The sequence below is a fragment of the Phocoena phocoena genome, chromosome 5 (assembly GCF_963924675.1).
Source record: "Phocoena phocoena chromosome 5, mPhoPho1.1, whole genome shotgun sequence".
Taxonomy (NCBI): Eukaryota; Metazoa; Chordata; class Mammalia; order Artiodactyla; family Phocoenidae; genus Phocoena; species Phocoena phocoena.
Window position 1 is genome coordinate 92,057,332 of NC_089223.1, and position 25,399 is coordinate 92,082,730.

General features: G+C 39.7%; 1 protein-coding gene and 1 pseudogene across 1 annotated transcript in view; both read right to left on the reverse strand.

The window, feature by feature from the left end:
* SLIT2 (slit guidance ligand 2) overlaps window positions 1-25,399 on the reverse strand; it is a 374,063-nt gene that overhangs the window by 217,342 nt on the left and 131,322 nt on the right. The gene's annotated exons all lie outside the window — the stretch shown is intronic.
* Window positions 5,156-5,887, reverse strand: LOC136123734 (POU domain, class 5, transcription factor 1 pseudogene; annotated as a pseudogene).

Here is a 25,399-nt window from a genome sequence, read left to right on the forward strand (position 1 = left end):
GTATGAGTTTTTAAATGAGAAACAGAATTAGTATTGTTTTCATATCTTTGGTCTTTATTTATTTATTTATTTATTTTTTTTGCGGTACACGGGCCTCTCACTGTTGTGGCCTCTCCCGTTGTGGAGCACAGCCTCCGGACGCACAGGCTCAGCGGCCATGGCTCACGGACTCAGCCGCTCCGCGGCACGTGGGATCTTCCCAGACCAGGGCACGAACCCGCGTCCCCTGCATCGGCAAGCGGACTCTCAACCACTGCGCCACCAGGGAAGCCCCATATCTTTGCTCTTATTCCAACTAAAAAATATAGCTAGTTATATTGTGATACATTACATATACAACAAATAATTCAAGTTTTACACAGATAATTTAACTCTAGTTTTCACTTCTGACTTAAGCAATAACTGTTACTCAGTTTCCTTAGTTACAGTGCAAACAACCTGGTAATAGTGTTGGGGGCAGATTTAAGCCTTGGGAGCCTTATGAGTCGCTGATTTGAATTTTAGGTTCCACATCTTCCCAGCCATGTGAGTCTAAGCATTTTATTTATTTATGGTACCCGTCCTTCAAGGCCCATCTTCCTGTTTCTCCCTTTTATCCTCTCAGTTACCTCCAGGAGCTCTGCTGTTTCTCTGTCGTTCAGGACTCAGTGTTCCCCAGCTTCCCACTTCTCCCTCTTTCCCTCCAGAGTAAAAATGAGGTACATACTCTAAGATCACCAATCAAATGAGCAAAGAGTAAAACATTATAAAATAAAAAATTTTTTAAGTTAAAATAAATCTAAGCACATTCTGGACAGAGAGATACACATGTAAGTGAGCAAGAAGTCACGTGCCCGTGGTGCAGAAAGCCAAACTGACAGCAGGCATTTGTGGCAAAGTAAGGATTTATTTACAGGGCATCAAGCAAAGGAGTGGGAGACAAGTCTCAGATACACTTCATCTTGGTCTTTGAGTTAGGAATGTTTTAAGGGGGAAGAACAAAGGAACTAGAATTAATCGTTGCCTCGTGACATTTCTTAATCATGGTTTCAGGAATCAGGATGTCTCCTTTTTGTAATTCTCTGTCCAGGTAGTCCATGGCTTGGAGATCTGTGGGCTCACCTTGCCCTGGAGAAACACCTGAGTTTGTAAGTTAATGATGATGTAGTACAATGTAATGATGATGTAGCAATTTTAATACATTGATGATGTTATCAACAATAGCCGACTCTGGTTGATAAGTGTTCAGTTAGCATAGGATTGAGGCCAGAGGGGACAAGAAAGGGATTGAGGTCAGAGGAGACAAGCAAGGGAATAAAGTTTTGGATAGAGAGGTTAATCATAAACTCAGTAAGGGAACTCAGTTTTAGGGGAACTTGGTTTCACACATAAACAAACACATAAATAACTGACATGTGACAGACCTGGGAGCAAGTGTGACCTTCCCGGGGAACAGGCCAAAAGTTAGAAATAGGGGTAGGACAGGCCCAGCAGAACCTGGACAGTGGGGAGTGGGGGGAGACTGTGTCCTGGAGGGCCCCTGCACTTGAGCTAATGGCAGGTTATAAAACCGACTTCATACCCATTCAACTGAGCAAGTGCAGGCCATGCAACAGGCACCAGGCCCTAGCGGGCCACATAGCTTCCAGTAATGGACCTGTGACTCCTTGGTCCTCATGCCAGAGAAACCCACATCCTCACCGAGGTCCAGCCTCAACACAGAGGTAGACTGGAAGTCCCCCTCCACTGGAAAAGAAAGATCCACGTCCAATCTCAGAATATCCTGTTGGCTCTACCCTCAAAATATATCCAGAACAACACCACTTCTCACCATCTTCACTGCTGTCACTCTGACTCAGTTCACCATCATCTCTTGCCTGGATTTTTGCAGTAGCCTCCAGTGGTAGTCAGAATATTGGCCCTCCAAAGATGGCCACATTCTATAGAATGTCACCTTAAGTGGCAAAATGGGCTTTGCAAAAGAATTAAGAATCTTGAGATGGGGAGATTATCCTGGTGGGCCCAATGTAATCACAAGAAGAAAGCAGGAGAGTCAGAGTCAGAGAGAGACTGGAAGATGCTACCTTTCTGGCTTTGAAGCCAGAAAGGGGCCACAAGCCAAGGAACGCAGGTGGCTTCTAGAAACTGGAAAAGGCGTGGGAATGGATTCTCCCCAAGAGCCTCCAAAAGGAACATACCCTGCCAACAACTTGATCTCAGTCCATTGAGAACCATACCAGACCCCTGACCTCCAACACTGAAAGATAATAAACTTGTGTTGTTTTAATACAAAAAAAAAAAAAAAAACCAAAACTAATCACCTTCTAAAATAACATTAAGAGCCCACTGGTAACTTAATAATTCATTTTTAAAAACTAATATTTATTAAGTATGATACTTTAGGTATTGGATAAGTGTTTTACATGCATTAACTTGTTCGGTCTTCATTACCAACCTGTGAGATGGGTATTATTAGTGTTCCACTTTTAGATGAAAAATCGGGAGCTTAAATAACCTGGTCAAAGACCCACAGTTAGAGATCAAATGCAGACAACAAAACTCCATTCATAACCTCTCCATTATACCAGATGGGAGAACAAAGTTTAGGCTTGAGGCTAAAAGGGATCTTTTGCCTTCCACTCTAATCTAGATCTTGGAACAGCGCCCCCAGGTACGCCTGCAGAGATATCACAGAGCTGGCTGTGAAGGGAACCCACACCTCCAGCCGCATGGATGAGGGCGCAGGTCTGCTGGATGGAATGGGTTAGAGTCAGCAGGCAGAGAGAAGGTCTTCCTAGCTGACGTGCTTTCCCCTTCAGCTCTGCCCTTCCCCCAGAAACATGATGTGTGAGAGCGTTCACCCAACAAGAGGGCAAGCAAATGGAGGAGAAAGCCAGAAAGCGGGTGGTCACAAAGGAATCAGCCAGATTGGCTCTGGCTTTTGAGGTACAAAGTTCTGGCTTGCTAGCAAAACTTGTTCCAACAAATGTCTAGCTCTGACCACCACGATTAACTAACTAACTAATTCCCAAGAATTGGATGGAGAGACGATGTTCTTTCGACACAGTGTCTTTGTGGTGATAGAGGCATGATGAGATGGGAGAATCCTTCATCTGTTACCAACCACTCTGTCTACTTTCTTCCTTTTTTTCAGGCATTTCTGACTTCAATTCCATCCTTATTCAGAAGATGATAATGGATGAAGATAATGATGACAAAGATGAAGCCCATCCAGCTTGGATTCAGTGGTTCATCTTTGCAGTCTTATCCTCACCAATAACCTAAGCTCACTTGTGTTTTGGGGCTTTTATTGCACCTGCCCTAAAATCCCCAACCCTGAATGAATCCAACTGCCCATCTTCTCTGTACAAGCATCTTAGTTGCTGAGTGCTCATGGAACAATCTCAGAGTTGGCTAACATCCATATAAAATATATGGTCACCACCTTTGAGAAGAATTTACCAGCACATGGCAATCCACGTGTTTGGTCAGCTCTCATTCTCTCATTCTCCTGTTCTGAAAATCTCAACTGTTCTCCAACCCCTGGTCCCCACTCTACTGGCCTTCCCCTCACACTTTATGGAAGCTACTGCCTTCTATTCACCAAGGAAATGGAGAAGTGTTAAACAGAAACTCCCTTGGTGTCCAACATCTGAATGTATGAACCAACCTGCTTCTGCATGGCACCTTTTCCTTTCCTTCTGTGTTCTGCATCCCTCTTACCTTCCCAGGACCCTGGAGGTGTCTATTACAAACTTTCTTCCCCATCTTTAGTCATTCTCTCCATACTGACTCCTGCCCTAAGTGGGCAAAACTTACTTCCCTTCTTACAACAAAAACAAAAACAAATAAATGCTCTCTCAATTCCATTTCCTCTTGTGGACAATCGCATTTGCTCTTTTTTTCCAAACTCAAATATCCAACAAGACATTTACCCTTTATTTCCTCACTTCCTGCTTATTCTAATATTTCTTCCACTCTCACTACTGTACCTAATGTGTTCTCACTACAGTTGTTTTGGTCTCAATAACCACTTTACTAAACCTAATGAAACACTCTTAGCTCTCATTTTATTTAACTTAACATTATTCTACCCTGTGGGCCCATTCTCTCCTTTTTCAAAACTCACTTTCCTAGATATCTAATGTACCACATTCCCATGTTTTTCTCTAGCTTCCTTTCATAAGTAGTTCCTCCTTCTTTAACTGATCACTAAATGCTGGCTTTTTTTCAGGCTCTAGTTGCTCCAAGGTGCTCCTCTTTGTTATTCTATATTCTTTCCTCCATTATAACATGATTTACTTCCATAGCTTCAATTTCCATCTCTATGTCTATGACTTGTAGATTTATATTGCAATTGAGAGCTTTCTTCTGCACTCCAGACCACATACTCATCTCAACATTGCATTTGCCCCACAGTAGTCCAGACCTAATTCGAAAAGAAAAAAATACTACTTTAATGCTAAACTTATAAACTTCCTCATATCCAAACCTGTACCTCGTCCTATATTCCACACCTCATACACTCAAACCAGAAATATGGGAACCATAGTACACTCATCTCTTTTCCTATCCATCAACTGCCAAGTTTTACAAATTGTCTCTTCTAAAGATTCTAAAATTATCCACTTTTCTTCATTCCAAGAGCCATCCTTCCAGGCCGAGATGCAATAATCTCTCTCCTGCATTACTAAATTGCCTCCTATCTGCTCTCTCCACATCTTCCATTCAATTAATCTTCCCATAGTAGTCAGAGTCATCATCAAAATAAGATTTATAGGATTTATAGGTATGCTTATTAAATCAAATGCATACAGTTCAAAGGTACAGAACATTAAAGTGAACCCCTTCATTAAAAATATAACCTTAGTAATTTCACGTTCACGCTAGTAAGGAAACAAAAACACAAACAAAAAGACTTAGGGTCCATCAAGTCACTATCTTTTTTCTTTTTTTCTAGGTCCCAGGCTTCTTTAAGAACAAAGTGATGAGTGATGCAGGGATTAAAATCAAGAGCATCACTGAACTTCACCTTCCCTCCAACCAGTTCCCCCAAACTCCCTGCCCCCACACCCTGTGTGCTCCCAATTCCTTTCTAAGTGAATGAAGAACTTAATCCCAAAGCCCTGGTACGAATCCCAGGGTTTTCTACCTAGCTGTCCCCCTTCCTCTGTCCTCATTCCTGGGAAGGGCTGACACCTCTGTTGGAATGCATGGGGGAGCCCCAGAGTGGTGACAGACACCGAGGGAAAGGCCTCAGCCTCAGGAAATGGGACCGAGGAGTACAGCGTAGTGAAATGAGGACCCCCATAGCCTGGGGTACGAAAATGGGGCCTTGGCGCCAGAGGAAAGGATACTGGTCCCCCTGAGAAAGGAGATCCAGCAGCCTCAAAATCCTCTCGCTGCGAAAAGTCACTGCTTGATCGTTTGCCCTTCTGGCGATGGTTGCAGAATCACACTCGGACCACATCCTTCTCAAGCCCGAGGTGCTGAGCCATGTGGCTAATCTGCTGCAGGATGGGCTTTGGGCACTGCAGGAACATGCTCTCCAGGCCGCCTCTCACTCGGTTCTCAATACTGGTCTGCTTTCTCTTCCGGGCCTGCATGACGGTCTCTGCCTTGCATATCCCCTGCAGATTCTCGTTGTTGTCAGCTTCCTCCACCCACTTCCGTAGCAGGGTCTGCAGCTTACACATGTTCTTGAAACTGAGCTGCAAAGCCTCAAAACGGCAGATGGTTGCTTGGCTGAACACCTTCCCAAAGAGAACCCCCAGGGTGAGCCCCACATCGGCCTGGGTATATCCCAGGGAGATCCTCTCTGCTTTAGGAGCTTGGCAAATTGCTCGAGGTCTTTCTGAAGAGCTTTGATGGCCTGGGACTCCTCGGGGGTCGGCCAAGTCACTATTTTTTTTTTTTTTTTTTGCGGTACGCGGGCCTCTCACTGTTGTGGACTCTCCCGTTGCAGAGCACAGGCTCCGGACGCACAGGCTCAGCGTCCATGGCTCACGGGCCCAGCCGCTCCGCGGCATGTGGGATCTTCCCAGACCAAGGAACGAACCCGTGTCCCCTGCATCGGCAGGCGGACTCTCAACCACTGCGCCACCAGGGAAGCCCCAAGTCACTACCTTTAACAGGAACTCTGAGTTCTAGGAGTTCTGGCTTCTCTTTCAGTCCCCAGCATCACATCACACCTGTATTTCTCTACAGTCAGTACACATGTCATGTAAACTCCCATACCCCATGCTTTCTACTTGGTACTTTTCCTCCTCAGGTAGCTAAAGTTTTCATTCTTTGATCTCAGGTCATTATAGCACTTCAGTTAGGGTGGCTTTTGCACCCAGCACCAGGAGAGATGTCCTCTTTTAGTATAATATTACTATAACTTTTTCTTTGTAGTGCCAATACTTATTTGTTTGATGTAACTCTTGCCCTCCAATGTATAAGCTGCCTCAAGGCAATAACTGCACCTGTCTTAAGCATTAAAATCATAGTATAGGGACTTCCCTGGTGGCGCAGTGGTTAAGAATCTGCCTGCCAATGCAGGGGACATGGGTTCGATCCCCGGTCCAGGAAGACCCCACATGCCGCGGAGCAACTAAGTCCATGTGCCACAACTACTGAGCCTGTGCTCTAGAGCCCACGAGCCACAACTACTGAGCCTGTGTGCCACAACTACTGAAGGCCATGTGCCTAGAGCCCATGCTCCATAACAAGAGAAGCCAACGCAATGAGATGTCCGTGCACTGCAACGAAGAGTAGCCCCAGCTCGCCGCAACTAAGAGAAAGCCTGAGCCCAGCAACAAAGACCCAACGCAGGGAAGAATAAATTAATTAACTAATTATTTTAAAAAATCATAGTATAATATTTGATACATATTAGATACTCAAGGAACACTGATTAACTGAGTCCCTAGAAAGAAGAGTAGGGAAAAGATTAAATTCAAGTAATGGTAACTGTCACCATACTGTATGAGACACATTTCGTATAGGTTTTAAATAGGATCTAATCTACCCTTAACTCTATCATCAATTTAACTATTTCATTTGGTAGAACAGTTCTATCATCTACACCTAAGTCTGAGCTACCTATCATGAGAATAGTACTATGTAAGGATAAAATGTCATTCCCAGTGATATTCATATAATTGCATGCACACTGAAAAGAGCTGTGTATAGATGCAAATGAATTATGATGCTAGCAAACAATTGCAGGACACTTAATTTGTTCAATTACTGTTCTGATCATTTTACATATATTAATCTAATCAAAACTCACAACTTCCTGTGATGTACACACCACTATTAACCCCTTTTAGATATGCAAAAATTGAGGGTCAGAGAGTTTAGTAATTTGCCTAGGGTCACTCAGTTCTTAAATGGCAAAACCAGGATTTAAACTCAGACTGTCCTATCAGGCTTCAGATTTAAAGACTATGGTGTGAGCACCCTCATTATAATATTAAAAGAATTAATATTACTCTATAATTTGAAGAGAATATTTTTCTTAAACCAAATAGTATAGTATTGAAAACTTATATTCTGCTACTGACTTCTGTACTTTTAAAATTCAGCCACAGTATAAAAAGAATAAAGTTTGGGCTTCCCTGGTGGCGCAGTGGTTGAGAGTCCGCCTGCCGATGCAGGGGACGCGGGTTCGTGCCCCGGTCCGGGAGGATCCCACATGCCGCGGAGCGGCTGGGCCCGTGACCCATGGCCGCTGGGCCTGCGCGTCCGGAGCCTGTGCTCCGCAATGGGAGAGGCCGCAACAGTGAGAGGCCCGCGTACCACAAAAAAAAAAAAAAAAAAAAAAAAAAAAAAAAAAAAAAGAATAAAGTTTAACTTCCCCATTAATGAAACACTGGATATAGAGAACACATTTCTTTTAATTTTTTACTATGCTGAATATTTTTCATGCTAGTCAGCTTAACATTAATCTGCTTATTATTTTTTACAAGATTGTACATATGCCAGAAAGTATATTTGTGTTATCCCAAAATTAATCTTTAATTTAATAGTACCTATTTTGATTCAATGATAATCTTATGTATTTACCATGGGTAAAATTTTCAATTAATTTAAAATATAGCTAAATCAATTTATAATAACATTAGCCAAAGGATGGATATTACTGATTGAGCTAAATATAAATAGAATTGAAATATATCCCAGATGTTATACTGAATATAATGAAATATACTTGGTTTCAGGATTTCTGGAAATAATAATTGATAATTGACAAAGGAATCCACAGACTACCAGAATAGAATATACGTATAAACAGCAAAACTGAAACCTAAAATCAATATACAAATGAATAGCATGTTATTTATATTAGGAACTGAAAAACGAAGAAACAGTACATGCTTGGATAAAACAAAATCAGAGAATATTGTATGGCAACAACATAATAAAGTCCCCTGAGGAACAGATGATAAAAGATCGCCCAACTTAAAGTACACAAAGCATCTCCAAAAATTCTGGCCATAATGCTACTTCTACCTCCTTGATTCTCCATGGTATTTTCAAATACTGAATTCTCTGCTCTCCTTTTCAAACTCCAAATTCTGGAACCATTTGTACGTACCATCTGCCTCTCCTTCTTTATGTCTCATAACTCTTTTTTTTTTTAACATCTTTATTGGGGTATAATTGCTTTACAATGTTATGTTAGTTTCTGCTATATAACAAAGTGAATCAGCTATACGTATACATATATCCCCATATCCCCTCCCTCTTGCGTCTCCCTCCCATCCTCCCTATCCCACCCCTCTAGGTGGTCACAAAGCACCAAGCTGATCTCCTTGTGCTATGCAGCTGCTTCCCACTAGCTATCTATTTTACATTTGGTAGTGTATATATGTCCATGCCACTCTCGTACTTCATCCAAGCTTACCCCTCCCCCTCCTGTGTGCTCAAGTCCATTCTCTACGTCTGCGCTTTTATTCCTCTCCTGCTCCTAGATTCTTCAGAACCATTTATATATTTTTTTAAGATTCCATATATGCGTTAGCATACGGTATTTGTCTTTTTCTTTCTGACATACTTCACTCTTGTATGACAGACTCTAGGTCCATCCACCTCACTACAAGTAACTCAGTTTTGTTTCTTTTTATGGCTGAGTAATATGCCATTGTATATATGTGCCACATCTTCTTTATCCATTCATCTGTCGATGGACACTTACGTTGCTTCCATGTCCTGGCTACTGTAAATAGTGCTGCAATTAACATTGTGGTACATGACTCTTTGAATTATGGTTTTCTCAGGGTATATGTCCACTAGTGGGAATGCTGGGTCATATGGTAGTTCTATTTGTAGTTTTTTTAAGGAACCTCTATACTGCTCTCCATAGTGGCTGTACCAATTTACATTCCCACCAGCAGTGCAAGAGTGTTCCCTTTTCTTCACACCCTCTCCAGCATTTATTGTTTCTAGATTTTTTGATGATGGCCATTCTGACTGGTGTGAGGTGATACCTCATTGTAGTTATGATTTGCATTTGTCTAATGATTAGTGATGTTGAGCATTCTTTCATGTATTTGTTGGCAACCTATATATCTTCTTTGGAGGAATGTCGCTTTAGGTCTTCTGCCCATTTTTGGATTGGGTTTTTTCATTTTTTGATACTGAGCTGCATGAGCTGCTTATAAATTTTGGAGATAAATCCTTTGTCAGTTGCTTCATTTGCAAATATTTTCTCCCATTCTAAGGGTTGTCTTTTCGTCTTGTTTATGGTTTCCTTTGCTGTGCAAAAGTTTGAAGTTTCATTAGGTCCCATTTGTTTATTATTGTTTTTATTTCCATTTCTCTAGGAGGTGGGCCAAAATGGATCTTGCTGTGATTTATGTCATAGAGGGTTCTGCCTATGTTTTCCTCTAAGTGTTTTATAGTGTCTGGCTGTACATTTAGGTCTTTAATCCATTTTTAGTTTATTTTTGTGTATGGTGTTAGGGAGTGTTCTAATTTAATTCTTTTATATGTAGTTGTCTAGTTTTCCCAGCACAACTTTTTGAAGATGCTGTCTTTTCTCCATTGTATATTCTTGTCTCCTTTATCAAAAATAAGGTGACCATACGTGCATGGGTTTATCTCTGGCATTTCTATCCTGTTCCATTGATCTATATTTCTGTTTCTGTGCCAGTACCATACTGTCTTGATTACTGTAGCTTTGTAGCTTTGTAGTATAGTCTGAAGTCAGGGAGTCTGATTCCTCCAGTTCTGCTTTTCTTTCTCAAGACTGCTTTGGCTCTTCAGTCTTTTGTATTTCCATACAAATTGTGAAATTTTTTGTTCTAGTTCTGTGAAAAATGCCATTGGTAGTTTGCTAGGGATTGCATTGAATCTGGAAATTGCTCTGGGTAGTATATTCATTTTCACAATGTTGATTCTTCCAATCCAAGGTCATGGTAGGTCTCTCCATCTGTTTGTATCTTCTTTAATTTCTTTCATCAGTGTCTTATAGTTTTCTGCATACAAGCCTTTTGTCTTCTTAGGTAGGTTTATTCCTAGGTATTTTATTCTTTTTTTGCAATGCTGAATGGGAGCGTTTCCTTAATTTCTCTTTCAGATTTTTCATCATTAGTGCATAGGAATGCAAGAGATTTCTATGCATTAATTTTGTATCCTGCTACTTTATCAAATTCACTGATTAGCTCCAGTAGTTTTCTGGTAGCATCTTTAGGATTCTCTATGTATACTATCATGTCATCTGCAAACAATGACAGCTTTACTTCTTCTTTTCCAATTTGGATTCTTTTTATCTCTTTTACTTCTCTGACTGCTGTGGCTAAAACTTCGAAAACTATGTTGTATAATAGTGCTGAGAGTGGGCAACCTTGTCTCTTTCCTGATCTTAGTGGAAATGGTTTCAGTTTTTCATCATTGAGGACGATGTTGGCTGTGGGTTTGTCATATATGGCCTTTATTCTGTTGAGGTAATCCCCTCTATGCCTATTTTCTGGAGGGTTTTTATCATAAATGGGTGTTGAATTTTGTTGAAAGCTTTTTCTGCATCTATTAAGATGATCATATAGTTTTTCTCCTTCAGTTTGTTAATATGGTGTATCACATTGATCGATTTGCTTAGATTGAAGAATCCTTGTATTCCTGGAATAAAGCCCACTTGATCATGGTATATGATCCTTTTAATGTGCTGTTGCATTCTGTTTGCTAGTATTTTGTTGAGGATTTTTGCATCTATGTTCATCAGTGATATTGGCCTGTAGTTTTCTTTCTTTGTGACATCTTTGTTTGGTTTTGTTATCAGAGTGACGGTGGCCTCGCAGAATGAGTTTGGGAGTATTCCTCTGCTATATTTTGGAAGAGTTTGAGAAGGATAGGTGTTAGCTCTTCTCTAAATGTTTGATATAATTTGCCTGTGAAGCCATCTGGTCCTGGGCTTTTGTTTGTTGGAAGATTTTTAATCACAGTTTCAATTTCAGTGCTTGTGATTGATCTGTTCATATTTTCTATTTCTTCCTGGTTCAGTCTCGGAAGTTGTGCATTTCTAAGAATTTGTCCATTTTATTGGTATGTAGTTGCTCGTAGCAATCTCTCATGATCCTTTGTATTTCTGCAGTGTCAGTTGTTACTTCTACTTTCTCATTTCTAATTCTATTGATTTGAGTCTTCTCCCTTGTTTTCTTGATGAGTCTGGCTAATGGTTTATTAATTTTGTTTATCTTCACAAAGAACCAGCTTTTGATTTTATTGATCTTTGCTATTGCTTCCTTCATTTCTTTTTCATTTATTTCTGATCTGATCTTTATGATTTCTTTCCTTCTGCTAATTTTGGGGGTTTTCTGTTCTTCTTTCTCTAATTGCTTTAGGTGTAAGGTTAGGTTGCTTATTTGAGCTGTTTTCTTGTTTCTTGAGGTAGGATTGTATTGCTATACCCTTCTCACGTAGAACTGCTTTTGCTGCAATCCATAGGTTTTGGGTTGTAGGGCTTTCATTGTCATTTGTTTCTAGGTATTTTTTGAGTTCCTCTTTGATTTCTTCAGTGATCTCTTGGTTATTTAGTAGGGAATTGTTTAGCCTCCATGTGTTTGTATGTTTTACAGATTTTTTCCTGTAATTGATATCTAGTCTAGGCATTGTGGTCAAAAAAGATACTTGATATGATTTCACTTTTCTTAAATTTACCAAGGCTCGATTTGTGACCCAAGATATGATCTACCCTGGAGAATGTTCCATGAGCTATTGAGAAGAAAGTGTATTCTGTTGTTTTTGGATGGAATGTGCTTTAAATATCAATTAATTCCATCTTCTTTTATGTATCAATGAAAGCTTGTGTTTCCTTATTTATTTTCATTTTGGATGATCTGTCCATTAGTGAAAGTGGGGCGTTAAAGTCCCGTACTATGATTGTGTTACTGTTGATTTCCCCTTTTATGGCTGTTAGCATTTGCCTTATGTATTGAGGTGCTCCTATGTTGGGTGCATAAATATTTACAATTGCTATATCTTCTTAGATTGATCCCTTGATCATCATGAGGTGTCCTTCTTTTTCTCTTGTAATAGTCTTTATTTTAAAGTCTATTTTGTCTGATATGAGAATTGCTACTCCAGCTTTCTTTTGATTTCCATTTGAATGGAATATCTTTTTCCATCCCCTCACTTTCAGTCTGCATGTGTCCCTAGGTCTGACGTAGGTCTCTTGTAGACACATATATATGGGTCTTTTTTTTTTTATCCATTAACCAGTCTGTGTCTTTTGGTTGGAGCATTTAATCCATTTAGATTTAAGGTAGTTATTGATATGTATGTTCCTATTACCATTTTCTTAATTTTTTGGGTTTGTTACTGTAGGTCTCTTGTGTTTCCTGCTTGAAGAAGTTCCTTTAGTATTTGTTGTAAAGCTGATTTGGTAGTGCTGAATTCTCTTAACTTTTGCTTGTCTGTAAAGGTTTTAATTTCTCCATCGAATCTGAATGAGATCCTTGCTGGGTAGAGTAATCTTGGGCGTAGGTTTTTCCCTTTCATCACTTTAAATATGTCCTGCCACTCCCTTCTGGCTTGCAGAGTTTCTGCTGAAAGATCAGCTGTTAACCTTATGGGGATTCCCTTGTATGTTATTTGTTGCTTTTCCCTTGCTGCTTTTAATATTTTTTCTTTGTATTTAATATTTGATAGTTTGATTTATATGTGTCTTGATGTGTTTCTCCTTGGATTTATCCTGTATGGGACACTCTGTACTTTCTGGACTTGCTTGACTATTTCCTTTCCCACATTAGGGAAGTTTTCAACTATAATCTCTTCAAATATTTTCTCAGTCCCTTTCTTTTTCTTTTCTTCTTCTGGGACCCCTATAATTCGAATGTTGGTGTATTTAATGCTGTCCAAGAAGTCTCTGAGACTGTCCTCAATTCTTTTCATTCTCTTTTCTTTATTCTGCTCTGAGGTAGTTATTTCCACTATTTTATCTTCCAGGTCACTTATCTGTTCTTCTGCCTCAGTTATTCTGCTATTGATTCCTTCTAGAGAATTTTTAATTCCATTTAAAATTGGAATTAAATGGAATTTAATGTTCATCAATTTAATGTTCATCATTAAATTGTTCATCATTGTTGTTTGCTCTTTACTTCTTCTTGGTCCTTGTTAAACATTTCTTGTATTTTCTCCATTTTATTTCTAGGATTTTGGATCATCTTTACTATGATTACTCTTAATTCTTTTTCAGGTAGACTTCCTATTTTCTCTTCATTTGTTTGGTCTTGTGGGTTTTTATCTTGCTCCTTCATCTGCTGTGTGTTTCTCTGTCTTTTCATTTTCCTTAACTTACTGTGTTTTGGGTCTCCTTTTTGCAGGTTGCAGGTTCATAGTTCCTGTTGTTTTTGGTGTCTGCCACCAGTGGCTACGGTTCGTACAGTGGGTTGTGTACACTTCCTGGTGGAGGGGACTAGTGCCTGTGTTCTGGTGGAGTAGGCTGGATCTTTCTGGTAGGCAGGACCACATCCAGTGGTGTGTTTTGGGGTGACTGTGACCTTATTATGATTTTAGGCAGCCTCTCTACTAATGGGTGGGGTTGTGTTCCTGCCTTGCTAGTTGTTTGGCATAGGGTGTCCAGCACTGTGCCTTGCTGGTCGTTTAGTGGAGCTGGGTCTTAGCGTTGAGATGGAGATCTCTGGGAGTGCTTTTGCCATTTGATATTATGTGGAGCTGCGAGGTCTCTGGTGGACCAATGTCCTGAAGGCGGCTCTCCCACCTCAGAGGCACAGGCCAGACACCTAAGTGGAGCACTAAGACCCTATCAGCCAAACGGCTCAGAAGAAAAGGGGCAAAAAAGAAAAAAGAAAGAAAAGAGTAAAATAAAATAAACTTATTAAAATAAAAAATAATTATTAAAAATAAAAAAATTAAAAAGTAGTAAAAAATCGAAGAAAATAAAAGGAAGAGAGGAACCTAACCAAAAAACATATCTACGAATGACAACAAGCACTAAAAACTGTACTAAAAAAACCCCAAGAAAAACAAACAAACAAGAAAAATGGACAGACAGAACCCTAGCACAAATGATAAAAGCAAAGCTTTATGGAGAAGATCACACAAAGAAGCATACACCTACACACTCAGAAAAAGGAAAAAAATATATATATCATTGCTCCCAATGTCCACTACCTCAATTTTGGGACGATTCATTGTCTATTCAGGTATTCCAGAGATGCAGGGTACATGACGTTGATTGTGGAGATTTAATCCACTGCTCCTGAGGCTGCTGGGAGAAATTTCCCTTTCTCTTCTTTGTTCGCACAGCTCCTGGGGTTCAGCTTTGGATTTGACCCTGTCTTTGTGTGTAGGTCTCCTGAGGATATCTCTTCTTTGCTCAGACAGGATGGCGTTAAAGTAGCAGCTGATTAGGGGGCTCTGGCTCACTCAGGCCAGGGGGAGGGAGGGGTATGGAATGCGGGGCGAGTCTCTGGCAACAGAGGCAAGTGTAACGTTGCAACAGGCTGAGGTGCACCATGTGTTCTCCAGGGTAATTTGTCGCTGGATCACAGGACCCTGGCAGTGGCGGGCTGCACAGGCTCCCAGTAGCGGAGCTGTGGATAGTGACCTGTGCTTGCACACAGGATTCTTGGTGGCTGCAGCAGCAGCCTTAGCATCTCATGCCCGTCTCTGGTGTCTACGCTGATAGACGCAGCTCACGCACATCTCTGGAGCTTGTTTAGGGGGTGCTCTGAATCTCCTCTCCTGGCACACCCCGAAATATTTGTCTCTTGCCTCTTAGGCAGGTCCAGACTTTTTCCCGGACTACCTCCTGGCTAGCTGTGGCACACTAGCCCCCTTCAGGCTGTGTTTACGCAGCCAACACCAGTCCTCTCCTTGGGATCTGAACTCCGAAGCCCGAGCCTCAGCTCCCAGCCCCCACCGGTCCTGGTGAGTGAGCACACAAGCCTCTCAGGCTGGTGAGTGCTGGTCAGCACCGATCCCTGTGCAGAAATCTCTCCGCTTTGCCCTCTGCACCCCTGTTGCTGTGCTCTCCTCCGTGGCTCCGAAGCTTCCCCCTCACCACCCCTAGTCTCTGCCCACAAAGGGGCTTCCTAGTGTGTGGAAACTTTTCCTCTTTCACAGCTCCCTCCCCAAGGTGCAGGTCCTGTCCCTATTCTTTTGCATCTGTTTTTTCTTTTGCCCTACCCAGGTACATGGGGACTTTTTTATTGCCTTTTGGAAGTCTGAGGTCTTCTGCCAGTGTTCAGTAGGTGTTCTGTAGGAGTTGTTCCACATGTAGATGTACTTCTGATGTATTTGTGGGGAGGAAGTTGACCTTCACGTCTTACTCTTCCACCATCTTGAAGGTCTCTCTGTAGATTTTTTGATGATGGCCATTCTGACCAGTGTAAAGTGATACCTCATTGTAGTTTTGATTTGCATTTCTCTAATGATTAGTGATGTTAAGCATCTTTTCATGTGTTTGTTGGCAATCTGTACCTCTTTGTTGGAGAAATGTCTATTCAGGTGTTCTGCCCATTTTTGGATTGGGGTGTTTGTTTTTTTCATATTGAGCTGCATGAGCTGCTTGTAAATTTTGGAGATTAATCCTTTATCAGTGCTTCGTTGGCAAATATTTTCTCCCATTCTGAGGGTTGTCTTTTTGTCTTGTTTATGGTTTCCTTTGCTGTGTAAAAGCTTTGAAGTTTCATTAGGTCTCATTTGTTTATTTTTGTTTTTATTTCCATCTTGGAAAAGGAGAAAAAGGACCTTCCTGTGATTTATATCATAGAGTGTTCTGCCTACGTTTTCCTCTAAGTTTTATAGTGTCTGGCCTTACCTTTAGGTCTTTAATCCAATTTGAGTTTATTTTTGTGTATGGTGTTAGAGAGTGTTCTAATTTCATTATTTTACATGTAGCTCTCCAGTTTTCCCAGCACCACTTATTAAAGAGGCTGTCTTTTCTCCATTGTATATTCTTGCTTCCTTTATCAAAGTTAAGGTGACCATATGTGCATGGGTTTATCTCTGGGCTTTCTATCCTGTTCCATTGATCTATATCTCTATTTTTGTGCCAGTACCATACTCTCTTGATTCCTATAGCTTTGTAGTATATTTCCTGTAACCTTTTTTTTTTTTTTTTTTTTTTTTGCGGTATGTGGGCCTCTCACTGTTGTGGCCTCTCCCGTTGCTGAGCACAGGCTCCGGTCGCGCAGGCTCAGCAGCCATGGCTCATAGGCCTAGCCGCTCCACAGAACGTGGGATCTTCCCAGACCGGGGCACGAACCCGTGTCCCTTGCATCGGCAGGCAGACTCTAAACCACTGTGCCACCAGGGAAGCCCTCCTGTAACTCTTGAACCCACTTTTGACTGAGCTGTGAAAGCTCAGCTGAATCTACTGAAGCCAACATAGCCAAACCAAATGCAAAAACCCTTTAACTCATGTGACTTCTCTGCAAGAAAACAACAAAAGCAACAAAAATCTGATTTTTCTTGAAACATTCACCTCCTTAATTGTTCTTTCAGTCTTTCCTAGGTCCTCTACTAGCTCCTCTTTGTTCTCCCTCTTCACCACATTCATTCAGGGGTGTAAGCTAGTTTCATGCTGTCCCTTTTCACAACAGCTTTTCCCCCAGAGCTCCATCATCTCAACCCAGGTGCCTCATGGAAATGTCTACATGGGTATTTTACAGATGCCCCCAACATAATATGTCAAAAACTGAAATCATCCTGTACCGTCTCAACTCTGCTCTTTTTTCCCCAGAGATCTATATGAGTAATGATTGCATCACCCATTCAATTATACAAGTCAGAAATCTGGGTGCTACACTTGAGTCCTCTCCCTCCCTAGACTCCATGTAAACTGAAGTTCTTGATCACATCTGGAATAATGTGTCCAATTTTGACAACCATATAGGATAGAAAAATCAAACTTAAAACTGTAAGGGAGGAGAGTGTATATATGGAAACTCTCTGAATTTTCTACTCAATGTCTTAAACACCTAAAATTACTCTGAAAAATTAAAATCTACTAATTAAAAAAAACACTTGGTGGTATATAGAGGAGCATGGCAATGGCAAGAGATTTAAAACTGTTTCATATAAAAATTTTAAAAGATATGCACACTTGAAATATTCGTCTTCATGAAGAAAATTAAGAAAAGTCATGATAGCTATCTTACAAAATTGTAGAGGAAAAAGGAAGATATGTTCATCTGACTCCATGAAAACAAAGGAATATTCTCTAGGAGAAACTATAGAGAAGTGGTTTTCAGATTCTTACAAAAGAACAAACTATTTAGTAAACAAAGCACTTTGAGAAGCAGTGAGCTACTAAATCATTTGTTCAACACAGTGCTTTTGGATTTAGGAAGTGCTTTTTATTATCTGTTACCCTATTTAATTACCATCCCAACTCTGTTTCTAGGTAGGAGGACAAATATTATTATCCTCATTTTATCAGTAGAAAATGAAGACAAAGAGCCTTAGATTATTGGCGTGATTTGGCCAAAGTTAGTGAAGTAGATCCTTGCATACAGCACTTAAATATTTATTACTACACAGTGGGGTCTTATCTAATAGATTCTCTATTCCTGGGGTCACTCACCAGCATACAAAAAGTGTTCAGAAAATATGATTTGAAAAAAGAAATTAATTGATCATTTAATGAATAAATCAATCCAAAGTTTAACTCTAGGCCTTTTAAGTCTTAATAGGGATTGAAGTGTAATTAAATGACTAGTAATATGGAAAACAAACAACAGAAATATATATAAAGGGTTTAGAAGAGAGAGATAACAAGGGGTAATTTGGCCAGATATATGATATTAAAATCAGCCTTATAGGATGTGTAGAATACAGAGAGGAGAAAAAAGCAAAATCTATTTTGGAAGCAGTCTGATAAAGAGCACCTTTAGAGGGCCTAAACTGATCTTCTTCTGGCCCTGTCTTTCCCCTGGATAGAAGAAATGTAAAAAGGAATAAAGAAGACAAAAACAGATGGGAAGATAACTCATGTTTGTGTTATCAGAAGATTTAATATTATTAAAATGTTCATACCCAAAGTAATCTACAGGTTCAATGCAATCCTTATCAAAATCCTAACAGCAATTTTATAGAAATAAAAAAAAAATCAATAATTCATATGGAACCACAAAAGACCATGAATAGCCAAATAATCTTGAGAAAGAAAAACAAAGCAGGAGATATCACAACTCCTGACTTCAAAACATATTACAAAGCTACAGTAATCAAAACAGCATTGTACTGGCAAAAAGAAAGACATATAGACCAATAGAACAGATAGCCCAGAAATAAAACTATTATGTGTATAGTCAATTGTGCTAAAAATACAAAATCAATAAAGGATAGTGTCTTCAACAAATGGTGTTGGGAAAACTAGATATTCACATGCAAAAGAATAAAATTGAACTTCTATATTATACCATATATAAAATCAATTCAAAATGGATTTTTGAACATAAGACCTGAAACCATAAAACTCCTAGAAGAAAACATAGGAGAAAGGCTTCATGACACTGGTTTTGGCAACAATTTTATGAATGTGACACCAAAAACACAGGCAACAAGAACAACAACAACAACTAAAGTGGGACTACATCAAACTAAAAAGCTTCTACCCAGCAAAGGAAACAATCAACATAATGAAAAGGCAACTTATGGAATGGGAGAAAACATTTGCAAACCATATATGTGACAAGAGGTTAATCCCCCAAATACATGAAGAACTCCTACAAATCAATAGCAAAACCACTAAAAACCCTATTAAAATAACTATAATCCAATGGGCTAAGGAATCAAACAGACATTTCTCAAAAAAAAGACATACAAAAGGCAAACAAGTATATGAAAAAATGATCATCATCACTAATCAGCAAGTTAAATGCAAATCAAAACCATATTGACATATCACATTACACCTGTCAGGATGGCTATTATCAAAAAACAAAGATAAGTTTTGGGGAGGATGTGGAGAAATCACTACCCTTGTACACTGTTGCTGAGAATACAAAATGGTGCAGTTGCTATGGAAAACATTAGGGACGTTCCTCAAAATATTAGAAACAGAACTACTTTATGATCCAGCAATCAATTTCACTCTGGGTTTTTATTCAAAAGAACTGAAATCAGGATCTCAAAGGACCATTAGCCCTCCCAAGTTCACTTCAGCATTATTCATAATAGCCAAGATGTAGAAACCCTGAGTGTCAATTGACAGGTGAATGGATAAAGAAAATGTGATATATATATATATATATATATATATATATGATAGAATATTATATAATATAATATATATAATGGAATATTATTCAGCCTTAAAAAGAAGGAAATCCTGACTTTTGTAGCAACATGGATGAACCCTGAAGACATTATGCTAAGTGAAATACATCAGCTACAGAAAGATGAATACTATATGATTCCACTTATATGAGGTACCTAAAATAGTCAAATTCATAGAATCAAAGAGTGGAATGGTGTTTGCCAGGGGCTAGGAGGAGGAGGACATGGGGAGTTACTAATCAACAGGCATAAAGTTTCAGTTCAGCAAGAGTTAAGTTCTAGAGATCTGCTGTACAACATTGCATCTATTATTAACAATACAGTATTGGATAATTAAAAATTTGTTAAAGAGTAGATCTTATGTTGTGCTCTTACCACAATAAAAATTTAAAACAAGAAAGATAAAAAGATTAGGTTTCAGAAGAAAAAGTTCCTTCTCTTACCTCTGCTTCTTTTATATTTACCTCTCTGGTAATAACATCAGGCCCAGGATTGTTATGAAGATCACATGATATGCATGTGAAAAGAACCAAATGTAAAACACTTTGCCCACTTTTATAACTAGGTGAGGATTCCATACACAGCATGGCAATAGAGTGCTCAATCTCTCAAGAATGGGGAAAAATATTTGAGCTTTGATATCTTCTTAATTTTTAGTCATCCATTAATTTATTTTTTAATTAAGTTAGTTAACAACTTTAAAACTGCTGGGAACAGTATCTTGCACATAATTAGACCTACATGGTATTTGTTAATATATACATAAAATAGACATTTATTAAATACCTACTATATTCAAGGTCAGGGATCTAAAGACAAAACAAAGTCATGATCCACTTTTGTTTTTATTATTATATGCTCTACGCCAGATTATTTAAAAGGTGTGCAGGTGGATAAGAATAATAAAATGCAGTTTGGGAGTACTTTTAAATATTTACTACAGATCGTTCATTGCTAGGATTCATCTTTCAAAAATATTATTTTACTTATGTTAATTAATTATATCATGATGGTTAATATTAAAAAATCAAAACAATTCTTGTCTAGTCTGTTTTGAAAATTCCAGCATCATAAAATAAATTGCTTTAAAATGTATGGGGTTTTGCTGTGACTAGCTTTCTTCTAAAAAGTTTTTATAATTGGGTTTTAAGGAAGGTATAAGACCAGGGTTTAACTTTCATATTTTCAACAAAGTTTGGTCTGTATGAGAGGAGTTAACTGGTTAAAATTTTTAAAGTGTAATGCTCTATGCCAAGAGCTAGCATGCAGCTATTTACAAAGGGAACATATGCATTTTTATGTGCAATCTGACCAATGAGGCTATGGTTATTTAAACCAGCCAAGCAACAGAATAAAATAATGGCTCAACTTTATATTGTTGCTGTAATGCTCTGCCTAATAGGCAAATTTGGATCACATCACTTATCTCCTGAAAAAGTCCCCCAAAGGCCCCTAATCCCTGCAAAATAAAATCTAAAATTTTTTGGTCCAGGCCCTTTGTCAGGTCCCTGCTTATGTATCTTTACCTTCAGAAACACTGCCCACTACAGACACCTGCCAAAATAGCCCATCTGAAATATTGATATGTTGCATTTCCCCATGTTCTGCCCATCCTCCAAATCTGTGTGTGTGTGCGTGTGTGTGTGTATGTCTGTGTCTCCTTATGCTGGGATGGGCCAATAAATTTCTATTCGTACTTCAAGTCTCAGCTCAGGAATTACATTCTAATTATGTTATCTAGCAAAATACCCACTCATAAATGTTTAATGTTTACAGAATATAGAGAAATTGTAATTATGTAATGTAAATGACAGCATGGTTATAAATTTAAGGTAAATAGATTTCCATATTGTTTATCTTAGAGTAAAAAATGTTCGGGACAGTTAGACAGGTGGTTATGCAAATAATAAACAACAGTTTTTACCAGAAAGTCTCTGAGCCATTATGGTTTTACTGTACAAATATCCAGCCGCTACCAACAGTAACGAAGCCTTAAGATCATTATTTCAAGACCGGCTGTGAACTATTAAGATATATAAAGAAAAAGAAATTGCTCTGTCCAAGATTACTGCCATCAGCTACTACGGTTCAGACCTCAGTGCTTTATTTACAGAACTCCCTATTGACAAATGACAGAATTGCATAATGAGTACACAAATGCCTTTTCAAGAATAGATCTTGAAGGCTGTTTTTATAAAAATGCCTTCTGGCTGAATTATCAAAATGCAGTGTGCTGACAGGAGGGACAGCAATACACATGGGCTTTGTTGGCTTCTAATGGATTCTATTTCTAGTGCATGAAAAAGATGGAAACTAAAGTACTTTAGTAGGATTTGGATCTCTCTCTCCATGTGCTCCTACAATTTGAAGAATAGCAGGATATGTGGACAGTAGTTTTCTGTTTAAAAGGGAACACATTTCTTTAAAAAATTCCCATCTAATAGACAAGATTAGTAGGTTGCTTGGAGAGATGTAATGCTACAGAACATACCCTTGGGGGTAAAACCTTGTTATTTTGAAATAGTAACCCAACAAAGACTCTAAACAGGGAGTTTTTAGAATTTCAAATTTCTTTAGGGAAATTTTTAAATAAAGTTGTGCTATTTCTAAGGGAAGACGGAGAGACATACTTAAAAAAATAAAATAAGATGTTTTCTTAAAATGGGGTTTATCCTGTAAAAATAGTCAATGTTTTATTTCCCTCAATAGTTATGTATTTTCAAATTTATTTTTATTGAAAACCCTTTACACCTGCCTGGCTTTAAACCATCGGAAGGAGTCAAATGATGGCAGGTCTCACACTTTCTATGCAGTTGCCAAGAATTATTTTATTGTGCAGTTGAAGCTGATGCTAATGCAACCAAAAAAAACATCATAGTTATAATAAAATAATACCACCACGACCGACCATTTTTCACTAAGTCATGCTGTGCAAAGGCAAGCTGCATACAGATGCAAGCACAACAGGATGTGATTGATTCTCTCCTGCTGGCTGTCCCAAGAAAGAGTGCTGCCCTCAGTCCCTGTGATCACCAGTACAGCCAACCAATGTTAATGCACGGGGCTTGCAAGGCAAACAGCTAACACTGGTTCATCCTGGCAAGCCATGAATCGTCAGTAATGAGCATAAGCCGTCAAAGTGTAAAAAATGATGACAGCTTCATCCTCTTACGAAGAAACCTCTTGCAGAAAGAAAAGCATTAAAGGAGGAGCAGCACAATGAAAGCACTCAAGCCTAAACTGTAGTGTCTGGAAACCTTGTAACTCAAATGGCTCAGTCATTTACTTCACATTCCTGGGGACACATGCACACATGCCAGTTACCTGGAGTAGATTCAGGGGGCTTCTCTCAATCAACCAAGAAGGTACAGATGTAATTAAAAATCAAATAGTCAAGGTTTTAAAGATTTTCAAGATACCAGAGCAGAAAAATAACCTATAGGAAGACACTTGCTAACTGCAGGTAATACAGTAAGTCCCCTACATACGAACCTTCAAGTTTCGAACTTTCAAAGATGCAAACATGCATCTGGTTCCAGCAAGGAACCAGAACCTGTGCCGTCAACGTCAGGCGTGAGTGAAATTGCCGCTTGCCCTCCATCTCCTATTGCTGATGATCCTTTAGCTCTACCATCTCCCACCTCCTCTCCCTCCTCCAGTCAGTAACTCTTCTTGCCTGTTCACTCGATGCCAGCCCTGTACGCCAGCTGTTGTCCTGTACTACTGTACTTTTCAAGGTACTCTGCTGTAAGATTAAAAATGTTGGACTTCCCTGGTGGCGCAGTGGTTGAGAATCTGCCTGCCAATGCAGGGGACACAGGTTCAAGCTCTGGTCTGGGAAGGTCCCACATGCCACGGAGCAACTAGGCCTGTGAGCCACACTACTGAGCCTGCGCGTCTGGAGCCTGTGCTCTGCAACAAGAGAGGCCGCGACAGTGAGAGGCCCGCGCACTGCGACGAAGAGTGGCCCCCACTCGCCGCAACTAGAGAAAGCCCTCGCATAGAAACGAAGACCCAACACAGCCAAAAATTAATTAATTAAATTTTTAAAAAAATGTTTTCTTTATTTTTTGTGATTGTTTGTTTTTATGTATTATTTGTGCGAAAAGTATTATAAACCTATTATAATACAATACTATATAGCCGATTGTTAGTCGGGTACCTAGGCTAACTTCGTTGTACTTACGAACAAAACTGGACTTACGAATGTACTCTCAGAACGGAACTCGTTCATATGTAAGGGACTTACTGTAATGCCAACACTCTGCTTGCCAGAAGATGACTATACCCATATATCTGCTTAATGTTTCCCACTCAGAACTCATTCCCAAGGGTCAGGATACTGAGGGGACCAGAAGGCAAGAAATCTAATCAGGCTTCTATCTCCTCAGTAGACTCTCAAAATGGAAGAAATCAGAAGAAATTCAAATAGTATGAACAAGGAAGCACTTATGTATGTTTCTTAAATATTAGATATAAACATCTCTCAAGCTGACAATTGGCATACTGTCAATTGCACCTGACGAACACAGGTTTATAATCACCATTGGACTGATTGGTGATAGCTGGTATCCATTATAACAGGGGTCCCCAACCCCCGGGGGTGGCCTGTTCAGCAAGAGGTGAGTGGTGGGCAAGCGAAGCGTCATCTGCCGCTCCCCATCGCTCACATTACCGCCTGAACCATCCCCCCACCACCACCCCTGGCCATGGAAAAACTGTCTTCCATGAAACCAGTCCCTGGCACCAAAAAGGTTGGGGACCGCTGCCTTACAGATCTTGCCTTCCTATCTTAATTCAGTATCCTATTTCTTCCTGTAGGGGTCAGCACGCTAGGGCTGTCAATGATAACCTGTTTCGAAAATATTTTTATAAGTAGAATTAAGTTGTCTTCAAATAGAAAGAAAAGGAGTACAAAGATGCCAAGAAATCTTTACTGAGTCTACCTTTTAAAATAACCACATCCATGGGCTTCCCTGGTGTCGCAGTGGTTGAGAGTCAGCCTGCCGATGCAGGGTACGTGGGTTTGTGCCCCGGTCCGGGAAGATCCCACATGCCGCGGAGCGGCTGGGCCCGTGAGCCGTGGCCGCTGAGCCTGCGCGTCCGGAGCCTGTGCTCCGCAACGGGAGAGGCCAGAACAGTGAGAGGCCCGCGTACAGCAAAAACAAAAACAAAAACAAAAACAAAACAAAACAAAAAAACACACCCAGAAACCTCTCCTGACAACAGGAGTCAGTTTAGGAGTTAGCAAAACCCACAATTCAAAAAGATAACCAACTCACTAATCATTGATTCAAATATTCTGTCATCAGTACTATGCAGTTGATAAATCAGATGTCACGTTGAAACATATTTTTAACCATGTACTTTAAAGTATTGAGATTTTTCAACAATATAGTTTCAATAAATGAATTGTTTCATAAAAATTCCAGCTTCAGTCTAATGCATCAGCCATTAAAGCGATATATCTGCTGAACAATGAGGTCAGCTTCTCTAAAGAATGTACTTTCTATGCCAAATAAGGTTTTTCCACAGTTAAACAGACACTTGGTGCAATGAAATTACTAGCAGTTCTCTTGGTGGTCTCTGATCACGTGTATTTTCCTGCCTGTTACATCTCCATCTGACACACTTTGCCTATTGTTCAAAAGAGTCATTTCACGCATCAGGAATACTATGATGCTTC